Raw genomic sequence first — 13,655 nt, 5'->3', positions numbered from 1 at the left:
CTTGGGCTGGCTCCCACATCACTTGATATCTCCGTGCTCATAGCAGGAACAGGCGAACGATACTTCTGTTGTATCATCTTTTCAATTTTAGGGTTGCTGGTGTTGGCAGCAGTGACACAGGAAAAATTGGGGTCATTACGAATTTTGGCTTCCTCATTCACAAGTTTGACAAAAAATAAAAAATGGAGGAAAAGGCACTGCATTCTTTCTTTTGAACCTCAAGGTAGCTGTTACCCGTCTCGCCTGAAGGTTGTATGCCCAGTAGTTTTCTGGTCGATCATCAAATCTCAGCAGGCCAGAGCTGATCATCTCCTTTTGTTTCACATATTTTGTTAGATCTCAAGTGTCAGCATGACTACCCCTTACAGGTGTGGGTGTCCATACCTTGGACTGAGGATGCTGAAATGGATCATTATTTGCTGGCTGTCCTCCACAGCGATTTTCCTTACTGAGGAGTTGGCAGCACTGCCTACACCCCCCTCAGACGCAGTGCCAGGCCCACCACAAAGACTGTTACAACCTGGCCTGAAAATGCTCTCTCCAAACTACAGGACTGCTTCACACAGACAGACTGGGACATATTTGAACACCAGGAACTAGAAACTTTCACAGGATCAGTACTGGACTATATCAAGTTCTGTATTGCAAATGTGACTGTGGACAAAAGCATTCGGGTTTTCCCAAACCAAAAACCCTGGATGACCAGTGAGGTTAGCTCACTCCTCCAAGCCCACGATGCCGCCTTCTGGTCAGATGACAGAGCTCTGTACGGGGCTGCTCGAGCTGACCTGAAAAGGGGAATTAAAGAAGCCAAGACAGACCACAAAAGAAACATAGAGTCCCACCTGTCCACCAACAACACACGGGAGGTGTGGCAGGGAATATGAGACATCGTAAACCACAGATGCAGCACTGTGAAAACAGAGAACCTGAGTGTGCAGCTGGCAGAGAAAATAAACAGCTTCTTCGCCCGCTTTGAAACATCACAACAGCAGCACTCGTGCTTCAGCCCCGCTGCCATCCGTATCCTCACCTGGTCCCTTCACCGCTCCATTCACTGTAATGGAACACGATGTCAGACGTGTGCTCCTAGCAGTGAACCCCATGCTAAGAGCATGTGCCCACCAGCTCACCCTCATCTTCACCAGAATCTTCAATCTCTCACTGGATCAGGCAGCCATCCCATCCTGTCTAAAATTAGCGACAATCATCCCAGTGCCGAAGAAGTCTCCCATCACCAGCCTGATTGATTACCGCCCTGTGGCCCTCACACCGGTAATCATGAACTGCTTTGAGAGACTAGTCCTTCAGCACATCAAGGATTACCTCCCCCCAGAATTCGACCCCCACCAGTTTGAATACCATGCAAACAGATCCACAGAAGACGCCATTGCCACAGGCCTCCACTCTGTGCTGAGTCATGCTCGTTGTGGACTACAGCTCAGCCTTTAATACAATATTCACCATGGTAGTCGGACTCATCTCAAAGGGAGACGAGGCAGACTACAGAGAGGAAGTCCTGAAGTTGGCAGTCGGCTGCCCTCTCCCCTCCCTGATGGACATTTATTCCTCCCGCTGCCTCAGCAGAGCAGTACACATCATCAAGGATAGTTCCTACCCTGGTTTCAACATATTCAGCCTACTTCCCTCAAGGAAGCACTACAGGTGCATCAGCAAAAAAACCCCACAGACTCAAAAACAGTTTCTTCCCAAAGGCCATAACCACCCTGAACTCACACATGCATCGATAACACAGCCCCAAACCCACCCCACCCCCAATTTTTCCCATTTCCTCTATGAACCACCACTGTGCAATATCAAATTTTATGTGCAATAACCCAACTGTATATACATAACACTATTTATTACATATTACTTTTAAAAACTGGTTTGCATATTTGTACATTTTATATATTTTTCTCTGTTAATACTGTTCATATGTATATAGTGCTGCAGAACTGTGCCCCCCTACATGTTTGCACTGAGTAGGAGATGCTCTGTATCTCATTGTACAACTGTATAGTGACAATAAAGACATTCTATTCTATTCTATTGTACCATAAAAAACTTCTCAAATGAAAGATGAAAATGTTTTTACTTTATAGAAAAAAAAATCTGTGAAGAAAATGTCAAAATTTTGACTTTCTTTTCACTGTCTCTTCCTAGCCCATCTGAAGTTTGCTATTTTGTAGTTGATTCAACAAAAAGATCCTCTTGCTCTGTTGATGTGACCCTTGACTTCTTGGCAGTTACTGCCACAGTTAAGGTTGTCATTAAAAAATTGACAACCTTAACTGCTTTCACAAAGGAAATACATATTTTTAGGGTCATAAAAGTCTGCTAAGACAACATTAACACATTTATTTTGTTATTTTGTTTCAAAATAAAATACTTAATTGTTATTGTCACACAGTGTTGCTCACAGAAAACAATAAATAATCACTATAAAAATATCAAAGAATCAATGAGAGAAAATGTTAGTTCGGTACTTGAATTGTAAACTTGTGGTCTATGGATTTTAATCAAAACTCAGAAAAGTCCCAGAGTGAATTGGAACATTTTGTGTTTCAGAATTTAATTGTGTAAGAAAATTATCTTCAACATTTTTGCATTAAATGTGACTTCTCACCTAAATAGGGTTCAAAAGTTCACAAATCACCAAACACGATTTAGAAAGTGCACATATGAATATTTTAATAGTTCAATGCAATTCAATTCAATTTTATGTATATATCGCCAAATCACAACAACGATCGCCTCAAGGCACTTTATATTGTAAGGTATTTCTGCCCATTATTTTACAAGTAAGTGTATTCACAGTTCACAAGACTCTAACCAGCTGTGTTAACCTTCCTGAATATCTTAAATATCTTACTTTTAATTTCCTTTGTCCTGAGACAATACACAAAAGGATTTACAAGAGATGGACCGAGGATGGTGCCAATTAACAAACCCTGGCGTTCTTCAAGAGTTAACACCACACCAAACCTGGTAAAAATAACAATGATAATAAGGGGACAGTATAAACATATTACACAAATCAGGTGACTCACAAGAGTGCTTCCCATTTTCTTTTTGTCATTATTTGATAATATTTTCACAAAAAATAAGATCCCACAATATGAAAGACAAATGAAAATGAATGTGGAAAATGACAGAAAAACTGATAGCATGGCAACTTGGTTGAAATATTTCTCTGGGTTAACACAAGTGGTTCGCATTACTGCAGCATAGTCACAGAAAGTGTACCTAAGCCTCAAATAGCAGTGAGGGAGCGGTGTAGCTGTTACAAGTGAAAAAACTGCAAAACTACAGGCAACAATCCACACAATGTATGTAAATACTAGTGTACGTGTATTTGTTAAATAACTATGATACTGAAGAGGACAAATTATAGCAATTAACCGATCAAATGCCATAATTGTTAAAGAAAACATCTCCATTGTTGCTCCCACCTGGTAAACATACATTTGAATTAAGCACTCCACATATGATATGGTATTAACACCAGCAAGTAGAACCCCGATCATTGTTGGAGTGGCACTAGAGGTATAGAACACGTCAACAACAGCAAGATTGCAAATCAGAAGATACATTGGTTTGTGTAACTGCTTGTCAGAAACAATGAAGATGATATTGACCAAACTTGCAAAAACAGCTAGTAAATAGGTTATCAGCATAACCACACCAACTGCTACAGGCCTTTTGACTGTGTCAAACCCACCTATAATAAAATGTGTTAGTTTGATTGAAGCATTTTGTAAAGACATATTTAAGAAATATTAAATTACAAAACGTTTCAAGATGTAGCTGAAGAAGTAAAAATATGCTGAAAATGTTAACCGTGTCTAACAGTTGTAAAAAAAAAAAACTGGTATAACCCTGAAACAGGTTTGGGTTAACCACAAAACAGTGCTTTCTCATTTTAAGTCTCACAACAACAGGAAGTTTTAACTTGGCAGCTCCCTCATCCAATCACACTGGATATCAATTCTCTGTGTTTACATATCACCAGAGACTGCAGATTACATGATGTATGATATCACCCCCACCCTCCAAAACCAATGATAGATGAGGATAGTTTGGAAATCATCAATTTTAAATTCCACTAATTCTATTTACATACTTTAGTACCAATAAAGCCCATTTTACCTCTGATGCTTCAAATGCTAGAACACCTATATAAAAAAAAACCCCAACAACAAACAAAATGAAAAAAGGAAATAAAAACAAACAACCATTTAGTGAATTCCAATATTATATTATATTTTGGACAAACTTTATGAAGAAAAGAACAATTTCTGGAGCATTTTTAAAGCACAAAATTCATATTGTTAAAAAAACAAACATATGCAGGCCTTTTTACTGAGGAGATGCAGCCTACTATGCGTAAATTAAGCAGATAAATGCATTGGTATTGCACTCTTCTACTCTGAGCATGTTCATATTTACTAACACACTTTCATACAGCACTTAAAGACTTTTAACAATTGTAAATAAACTGGTCTATCTCTTGAAGTGGTTCTGAGCCACATTTTAACATTTGAACTGGTATTTGTGTAGAAATGCATAAATCTGTTGTGGATGCATCACACAATATTTTATTTTTTAGAAATAATGTTAGTAATAATGTTAGTCTTTTTAATTTAAGTAAATCAAAAATAATAATTTCATTTCATTTGAAATATATATAAAATATACCAAGAAATAGAGTTAATCATTTGTCCAACTAAACTTTCTTAGAAAACAAGACACAACTTTCACTGTGTTCCCTCTCAAGTTTGCTCATTAGGTTAATGACTTCTTTGTTTACAAAGTGCTGACAGGAAAGATGTGTCATACTCACCCCTCTTGAGTGAATTATAATCAGTACCTGGCCTCAGTAATGAACCTCACAGGGTTTGGTGAAACAATACTTTTGTCTTTTATTTCTGTATGTGATATATAGATATGTCAAGATTTTGGCTTGATAAAGTTGGGCTCACATCATTACACATCTGAAGTAAAAATCATTTGTTTGTGCTGTGAAGAACAAGATGAGGAGACCAGGATTGCCACCAGGAGATTTACACCCCAGAAAATATTCTGTATGTGAACCATTTTGTTGTCCTTTGTGCTATTTCTTAAAGAGGCTTAATCTAATGATTGCACAGTTTATCTTTCTCTTTTGCTCTCAGTGACTATCGAGACAGACTCAATTTACTGTGAACTTTTGGATTTTTATACTGGACTGTTTTGGCCGTCTCCTCGCTCACCTGCCTGCCTCCCCGCCCAGCTGCTCCACTGCCATCCGGACCACCCCCCTATGGCTTAGCCTCCACTCCTGCTTAAGAAAGATTGTGGCATTACCCTGTGAGTCTTTAGTTATTATTTTGGACAAGCCGTTAATCAGTATTGTTCCCCTACTCTTCACAGTGACGCTCCCTCACCTATATTTCTCATCCCCAGAGTTCCTGCACTGGAAAATACCCAGTGTCGGGGTTCTTTTCCCCGTCCATGACAGCCCCAAGCCTCACGGACACCTCGTAGTATTCAATAAATTCGGGCGTTTCTCCTGTTTCAGATTGTTTCGTTTTAGTGTGTTTTGCTCGCAACACGCAGGGCATTGTTCTCTTAGTGTTACTCAGACTATTAGTGTTCATAACGTTAACCGTGGTGAGAGATGTTAGTGTTTATTGTGCTTAGGAAATTCTGCATTTTGAGTCAAGGGTTCATGTGCTAGGTTATGCCTGAATATTTAGATAATCATTTAAGTTTCCAAGTGAATCCTTGGTTTTGTAATTTCCTCAGAAGAGCTAGAAACAGAGACAGTTGTTTAGCGTGTGTGGAAGGCACGCTCACTTTAAGTTCCCGATTATTCATCGTGTCTTTCACCTTGTGTACATAAAGTAACTTTCACTTCACACCTGCTTCTCCGCATGTTTTCTGCATTAGAGTCCTCCCTTGTCTTTATGCCAGTAAACACTTTTACAGTGTAGCTATGTGCTGGAAATGTTACAGACGCAGAAGTTAGAGAGCCAACTTTATGAAGGAAAATAACTTGTGCCACATTGACATGGCTATCAAAAAATGTACTGAGGGCCACTGTGCCTGTGTCCCAATTCAGCGGTACCATTGGTAGGCTGGGTAATTTGAAAGCAGCAAGAACATAAAGGCCAAAAGTGAATGGCTGTTAAATGGAACCTGACCTCCATCATCAAATCATGTCTCCCTTTTTATGGATTTTGCTGAGACCAGAGGAAAGAGTGCTGTGACGACTGGAATGCTGCTCATACAGAGTGTGTAAAAGCCTGTATCAATATAAATGCATAGCAAGGTGCAATGCCGTGTGTGTGCGTGTCCTCATTCTTGTCATACTCAAGAAGTACCAAAGCCTAAGAGAAGCACTTGAGAAGATGTGGAGGGTGAAGGCAACAGTGGTCCCAGTGGTAATGGGAGCAACTGTGCAATGACCTCCAAGCTAGGTGAGTGGCTCCAGCAGATCCCAGGAACAACATCCAAGACTCCTCTCCAGAAGAATTGTAGGAATAGCAAAGATACTACGCAGGACTCTCAAGCATTTGATGTGTGATTGTGTCATAAAGTTGCTTGTGTAACCGATTATATGCAGCTTCATGAAACAATCATCATTGCACAATTTGTTAAAGAGCAGCTACCTAAAACTGCAAAGAAGTCTATGATCTTTTTAATATTGTTACATCCTCACTTTGTATGAGACTCTGGATTCTCTGAAAAACAAAGTCTTAAACCAGAAGGACTTGATTCCCTCATAAAACTCTGAAATGCATACCTTAACAGATAACCCTAAAACTTGAAATGTAATATCATCTCACTACTTAAGAATTTTATTTAGCTCATAAATAGTTTGTTGCTCCATAGCAAAGCCCGATGTAAAGCTAAGGCATCAGAACCACCCTTGTGCGGCTACTGTTGGGGTGCAGTAGCTCCACCACCCTACTATGGGGAGGAAGTGGGTTTGTGTACTGAAGTTTATATAGTGAGAATTATAAAAGTTAATGGACTCTGACTAAACTGATACCAACACACAAATTGCTAGGCCCAAAGCTGTTATACTGGAGCATGAAAAAATATATTGTGGCGTGTTGGGAGCGGATAGTTATTTCCCATCATGCCTTGGGAACATGTGTTGGTGCTGAAGATGAGGAAACTGTGTTATTTACATCTGCTATTGTTATGTGACTCTTAATTGTTCCTGTTGTTGCTACAGTGTAAATTCACTGGCAGAAGTTGTGTGATGAAAAGAGCTGTTATACCATGAGTGAGTTCATGTGCTGTGTTATTGACCATCTGAAGCACAGTGTAGTATAACAAACTGTCCAATAAAAAAACCCTCCATGTTGAGTCTTTTTTTCCACAGGCCCTGCTAGTTTAGAGACTTATTCCTCATGAAGATCAAAATCAAGAAAGAACATTTTTAACTGGTCTTTAACTCGCTAACGAGGGAAGTTTTGGTCAGAACCAGCTCTTGGAGCTCACGCTCCTCACCTGTCTCCAAACCAACTCCTTCAAAGAGTAGCTCTACTCGTAGCTAATTATTCAAACTGTTACAGTTCACACAATACAACACAACACAAGCACCTCCTACCGTAAAACCCCCCTTGGTTACAAAGACAAGGCACTGTGTGTGTATGTGTGTGCACCTGTATGCATGTGCAAGAATGTGTGTGTGTGTGTGTGTGTGTGTGTGTGTGTGGTGGGGATGCGTTTGTGTGACCTCCTGCTCACCAAAAGGATCATAAAAGCAGGAAGCTTACCAAACATCAAACAGAATCTTCACAAGGGATGTGCTTGTGATAAAACACTACAGCCTCCTCCTCACAGAACCTCGAGAGGCTGGGGAGGGGGACAAAGGAATGTCTTGATCCTATAGTTTGAACTAAGACTTTACAAATTTAAGAAACACAATGACAACATTCAACAATTTGCTTATACCAGCAGTAATTTGAGTTACTAAGGCTTCTTTCTGTACCATGTAATATGAGAAATATATTGTGTTCTAAATGTATGTTGCTATTTGTTTTGTTTTTTTAAATGTTTGTAGTTTAAAGTGCTTTCATTAGGGAGACAAACCCTGCAGTGACAGCTGGAAGTGTTTGGCTGTCCTTTTGAAGAACTGTGTATCTAGCTGCCAAACTGGACATCAATGTACACGGAGGGCAGAATAGTAAAAAAAAACAAAACATAATTCTCATAAAAGCAGAAGTGCCCGTGCCCAGGTCTAATTTACCAAGCAGGAAGCTTGTTAGTCCAATAATCACACAACTGGTATGTTAACTCCAACTTTAATGGTTGCCTTCTTTCGTTCATTCACACAAGAAAAAACTGACCCTCCAAAACTTCCACTTCCCCTTCCCGCCTGCCCGTAGCCATGCCCCCCTTCACTGGACACTTGCGCAGTGGGACAGATACATCTTAACAATCTCCCCTTTTTCTTTTAAGGAAAGGAAAACAGATTACAACAATTTCTTTTTCTCCTTTTTGAACAATATAACAGCTAAATATTGTAGCGGGTCAGGGCTGTTTTGGGGTTCTGTTATTATAGTTATGTTTCTGTTGTCATGGTGATGAGTGACGTGCTCTCTCGGCGACTGTTTTTCCAGTGAGAGAGCGCCTTTTTTGTTGTTATGTTGTTGTTGCCACGCTGAGGAGGGAGGTAGTGGCAGTGTTCTGGGCCGATTCTAATAAACGGCTGTGCTCCCAAGAAACCTCTGTCTCCTCTGTGTCTGAGCTCGCCACAATATAATATAACACTCCAAACTAGTGTTTAAAAGAAACATTTTTATGAGTGTTAATTTTTATTTTTGTCATTAGTCCTTTCAGCTTTTAGCTGCCATTCCCCTTCTCTCAGGGCTCTTAGCAGTCCAAGTGCTGATGTTCCCACTTTTGTCAGGCAGTTAGCAAGCTGCTCTTTGGTAGATGTCCATATGATATGCTGAATAGTCCCTGTGTGCATAAGTTCTTTGATGCTACTGATGTCAAGCCGAAGCCTCTTCTCAGTTACAGATTTTGTGGACTTGACAGCATCAAGAAGGGAATGGTTGTCTGTTACACAGACGATTGGCAAGATGTTGTGTGTACCATCACCAGTGGTGAGCTCAGAATAGAGTGCAGCCAGAAAAACAGCACTGTCGATCCCATCTGCAAGGGCCAAAGTCTCTCCTGCTAGTGTACTCCGTACCACCCTCCTGATCCGTTTCGACTGCCAACATATGGGCGAAAACTTTCTTCCTTCTCCCATCAACATGATAAAATGTCCACCTTGTGTGCCTCCGTCTGAGAGGTTTCCCATGGAGGAATCACTAAACACCACTAATTTGAGGGATTTGCTTTCACCCAAGAACTGAAACCTCAGTGTAACCTCCTCCGATTTAAGTTTTCTGATCAGTTTGTTTGTGCAGTGCATTGTCTGAATAGTAGCATGTTTTGTGCTTGATGCCAGGATGGAAATGTCACACATGATGTCGGGTCTGCTCTGTCTTGCTACCCACAGTACCTGTCCAATCTTGGATTTTAACATGTCCATCTCTGTATCTGTTAAAGGAGCCTCCCGCTGTGGTGCCCTGGTGGGATCAATTGGAATAGGCTGTAGGTTTTTTATGTACATATCTTTTTGTAGTTGTATTTCATTCTGAAGAGAGTGAACCTCCATCCCAATGTAGTTGAAGCTGTTATGTTCTTCTCGTCCAACTTGAAAAGCAGCTTTCAGTTTGGGAATGACTACTGTGGAGAACGTGTCTGAACCACCCCACATAAAGTCATCTACATGACATGCAAGTACTCCTGTCACTTTACAGAGATCATCTAGCCAGTAGAAGACAGCCGAATCAACTTTTGACACTGTGCCCCCGAGCTTCTGCATGGTTTCTTTCACCTTGTTGTTCCAGAATAATGAAGCATCTGCCAGGCCATAAACACATTTGTTCAACTTACATATAGGTCCTTTGCTCTGTGCTTTTTCAGGTGGTCGGATGTACACGTCTCGGGTTAAATCTTTACCTTGCAGAAAAGCTGCTTTAATGTCCATAGAGTTCAGTTTCCATTGATTTTGACATATTACTGCTATGACCATCTTCAGGGACTCGGAGGAACATGTTGGTGAGTCTTTGGAAAGTTCTTGCATGTTTAGTTCTTCAAAGCCTCTTGCAACCAGTCTAGCTTTGGGTACAATGCCCCCTGGTGTTTCCTTGAGTGTGCATATCCACCTTGTTGATATACATTTCTGACCTTTATCTTTCTCCACTTCAAACACATTTTTTCTTTTCCAGTTGTCAAGTTCAGTTTGTTTGGCTTGTGAGAAGATGTCTTCCTTCACCACTAATATTTCATCTCTGTTTTTATCTGTGCATGACTTGGCATCTTCAGATAGTGTCACTTGAAGGTTGTTTACTTGCTCCACATTAATGGAACCCATGGATCCAGCAATTTCCTCTGGCTCACTGTATTCCACGTTGTACCACTTTCTGTTTTTCCCAGTGGCTTTTCCTGCTCGACTGATTATTTTTCCAGCATATCTTTGACCTGTTTCTTTGTCTGTGTATTTAATTATTTGTCCAACTTTAAGTTTTGATCCTTCTATATCTGTGGTTGAGTGAGACAGTGTGGGATCTCTTTCTCCAGGTTGTATTGGATCAGAGGACTCGCTGTTTTCTGCAGTACCGAGCGGTTCATTTTCTGCACTGCCAAGTGGTTCACCGTTAGTTGGTGCCATCTCCCCATTTTCGTTTTCAAAATCGTGTTCCTCTGCTGCTGGGGTCTTTAAAAGATTTTCATCTGTTTTACTCTGATTTTCCTCTTCGGTTTCTTCCATGTTCACTTGTGGTTCATCCACTTTTCTGAGCCTAGACTGGTGTACTCTAACATAGGTTCCTCCATGCCTGACAAATATTACTACACCATCTTGGCCAATTTTCATCTTTTATTTTCTGCAACTCTTTCTGAGGTAACTCACTTACATAATCTGTGAGCCATTTTTCTCCACACACAGTTCTTGTACAAGCATTGTCAATTACGGCAGACCCCAAAGCTTCCATCATGAAGATTTGTGTATCAGAGGGTGATTCGTTTGAAAACAGAGTAATATTGCATTCTTCAACATCACTCTTTGATCCTCAGCTTTGCTAACTTCACATGTTCTGTTTTGTTAGGGCAATCTTTTACCCAGTGATAAGTGTTTTGGCATACTGCACATCTTGTTCTCCTACCATACTTGTCAAGTGGATTATTCCCTGGAGCTATTCTTTGGGTTTGCTCTGAGTTTGAACTACGTTCACGCTTGCCTGTGTACTTTTGAAGTAAGTGGAATCGCCCTGTTGTGGCGAAGAGACGTTAACGCCGAAAAATCTTTTTCAAGGCTGATTTCATGTTATCAAAAGAGATGGTGGAACAAGTGGTAAGTGCTAGCTGTTTGTCTTTAGTATTTAGCCCGTGGTGTCTAGCAGCTTAAACGCTAACACTGCGTCTGGTAATTCCATTTTGAACTTGCGTATCTTGTTGTACCATCGTTCAAATTTGATAATGTAATCCACCATCGACGTGCCACTTTGTCTGTTGATCCGATCAAATTCCGTGTCAGCTTCGTACTGTCAATCTTTTCTTCTTTTAAAAACACGGAGTGACAAAGTTGCTAAGTTGGCAACACTGGGTGTAGGCTGGGGAGAGCAGGAGGAGACTGACTGAGGGGAGGGTATGGCTCTATGTGCATGCTTGATGTTGGAGTAAACATGGTCTAAAGTGTTCTTTCCTCTAGTGGGACATTTGACATGCTGATAGAACTTTGGGAGTACAGTCTTTGTGTTGGCCTTATTAAAGTCACCTGCAATTATGTGAATACCGTCCGGGTGGGCCTGCAGCTGTTCGTTAATGGTATTCAGCAGGATAGAGAGCGCCGTGTTAATGTTGGCATCAGGTGGAATATACACAGCCATGATGATCACTACCGTTAGCTCTCTTGGTAGAAAAAAAGGCTGGTATCTTACTGACATGTACTTTAGGTTCGGGGAGCAGTGACTGTTTATAATTGTCCTGTTGTTGCACCAGCGTCCATGCACGTTATACAAAGAAATAAGAAGGACATACAAACTAAGCAAACTGAACAAAAGAAAGGAGTACTGAGACGGAGAGCAGTGAGGCGCTGCAACACTGTGCGCCCGCCATCTTAAAAAGATACAACCCACATACTGAAGTGTGCTGCTAACTCACAAATGGATATATTATATGAAATATTAGTGCTGACTGTATTTGTCAGTTAACTCTTTGAAACATCCTCATTAAGCTGCATATATTATCCTATGCTGTGACAAGAAATGCTTTACCAAGGCCAATTTTTCCATTACATCATTATTATAATTTTAGTAACATTAGAAGAGTGATAAATGCATCTCCCCTAATCTGATATTACTACCTGTTCAAAGATATGTTAAAATTTGAGGAATATTTTTGGTTATTTTATGCATGTCATACTATAGGACATAATAAAAGAATAAAAAGATAATGATAATAGAAAAATAACAAATCTTTGTTTTTGTCATTCATTTCCAGCGATATGCAGTTAGTTTTTGGAGGGCTGCATAACAGTACATCTACAGTAGGTAAAATTTCGAAATAAATTTAAAATATATGATGGCAAACTCCAAATGGCAAAATTGGACTAAAATCACTCAAACTAATTTCATATACTGGTTTTAAAACCTTTTTAAAAATATTTGGTCCTGTTGTATGACAACTGTATCCTCATGTGACCGCAGGAGGCAGTGGTGTCCCTGCTGGTTCAGTGTGCATATTTCTCCTATATTGGCTTCCCTTCACTGGTCCCTGTTAAATCCAGAATTGAACTTAAAAATCCTGCTCCTCACATACAAGGTCTTAAATAATCAGTCCCCACCTCATCTTAATGTTCTTATGGTACCATATCACCCCATTAGAGCACTTCACTCTCGCACTGCAGGCTTACTTGTTGTTCCTAGAGTATTTAAAAGTAGAATGGGAAGTAGAGCCTTTAGTTTCCAGGCCCCTCTTCTATGGAACCAGCTTCCAGTATGGTTTCGGAAATGGACACTATCTCTACTGTTAAAGGATGTTTTTCCTTCCCACTCACCAAAGTGCTTGCTCATAGGGGTCATATGATTGTTGGGTTTTCTCTGTATATATTATTGTTGACATTGTTTATCGAGGTCCAAGTTGTTGTTGCCCGTAGGAATGCTTGGGCTGGCTCCCACATCACTTGATATCTCCGTGCTCATAGCAGGAACAGGCGAATCGATACTTCTGTTGTATCATCTTTCAATTTTAGGGTTGCTGGTGTTGGCAGCAGTGACACAGGAAAAATTGGGGTCATTACAATTTTGGCTTCCTCATTCACAAGTTTGACAAAAATAAAAATGGAGGAAAAGGCACTGCATTCTTTCTTTTGAACCTCAAGGTAGCTGTTACCCGTCTCGCCTGAAGGTTGTATGCCCAGTAGTTTTCTGGTCGATCATCAAATCTCAGCAGGCCAGAGCTGATCATCTCCTTTTGTTTCACATATTTTGTTAGATCTCAAGTGTCAGCATGACTACCCCTTACAGGTGTGGGTGTCCATACCTTGGACTGAGGATGCTGAAATGGATCATTATTTGCTGGCTGTCCTCCACAGCGAT

The sequence above is a fragment of the Oreochromis aureus genome, linkage group 14 (genome assembly GCF_013358895.1).
Source record: "Oreochromis aureus strain Israel breed Guangdong linkage group 14, ZZ_aureus, whole genome shotgun sequence".
NCBI lineage: Eukaryota > Metazoa > Chordata > Actinopteri > Cichliformes > Cichlidae > Oreochromis > Oreochromis aureus.
Note: the sequence above shows the minus strand (reverse complement) of the source record.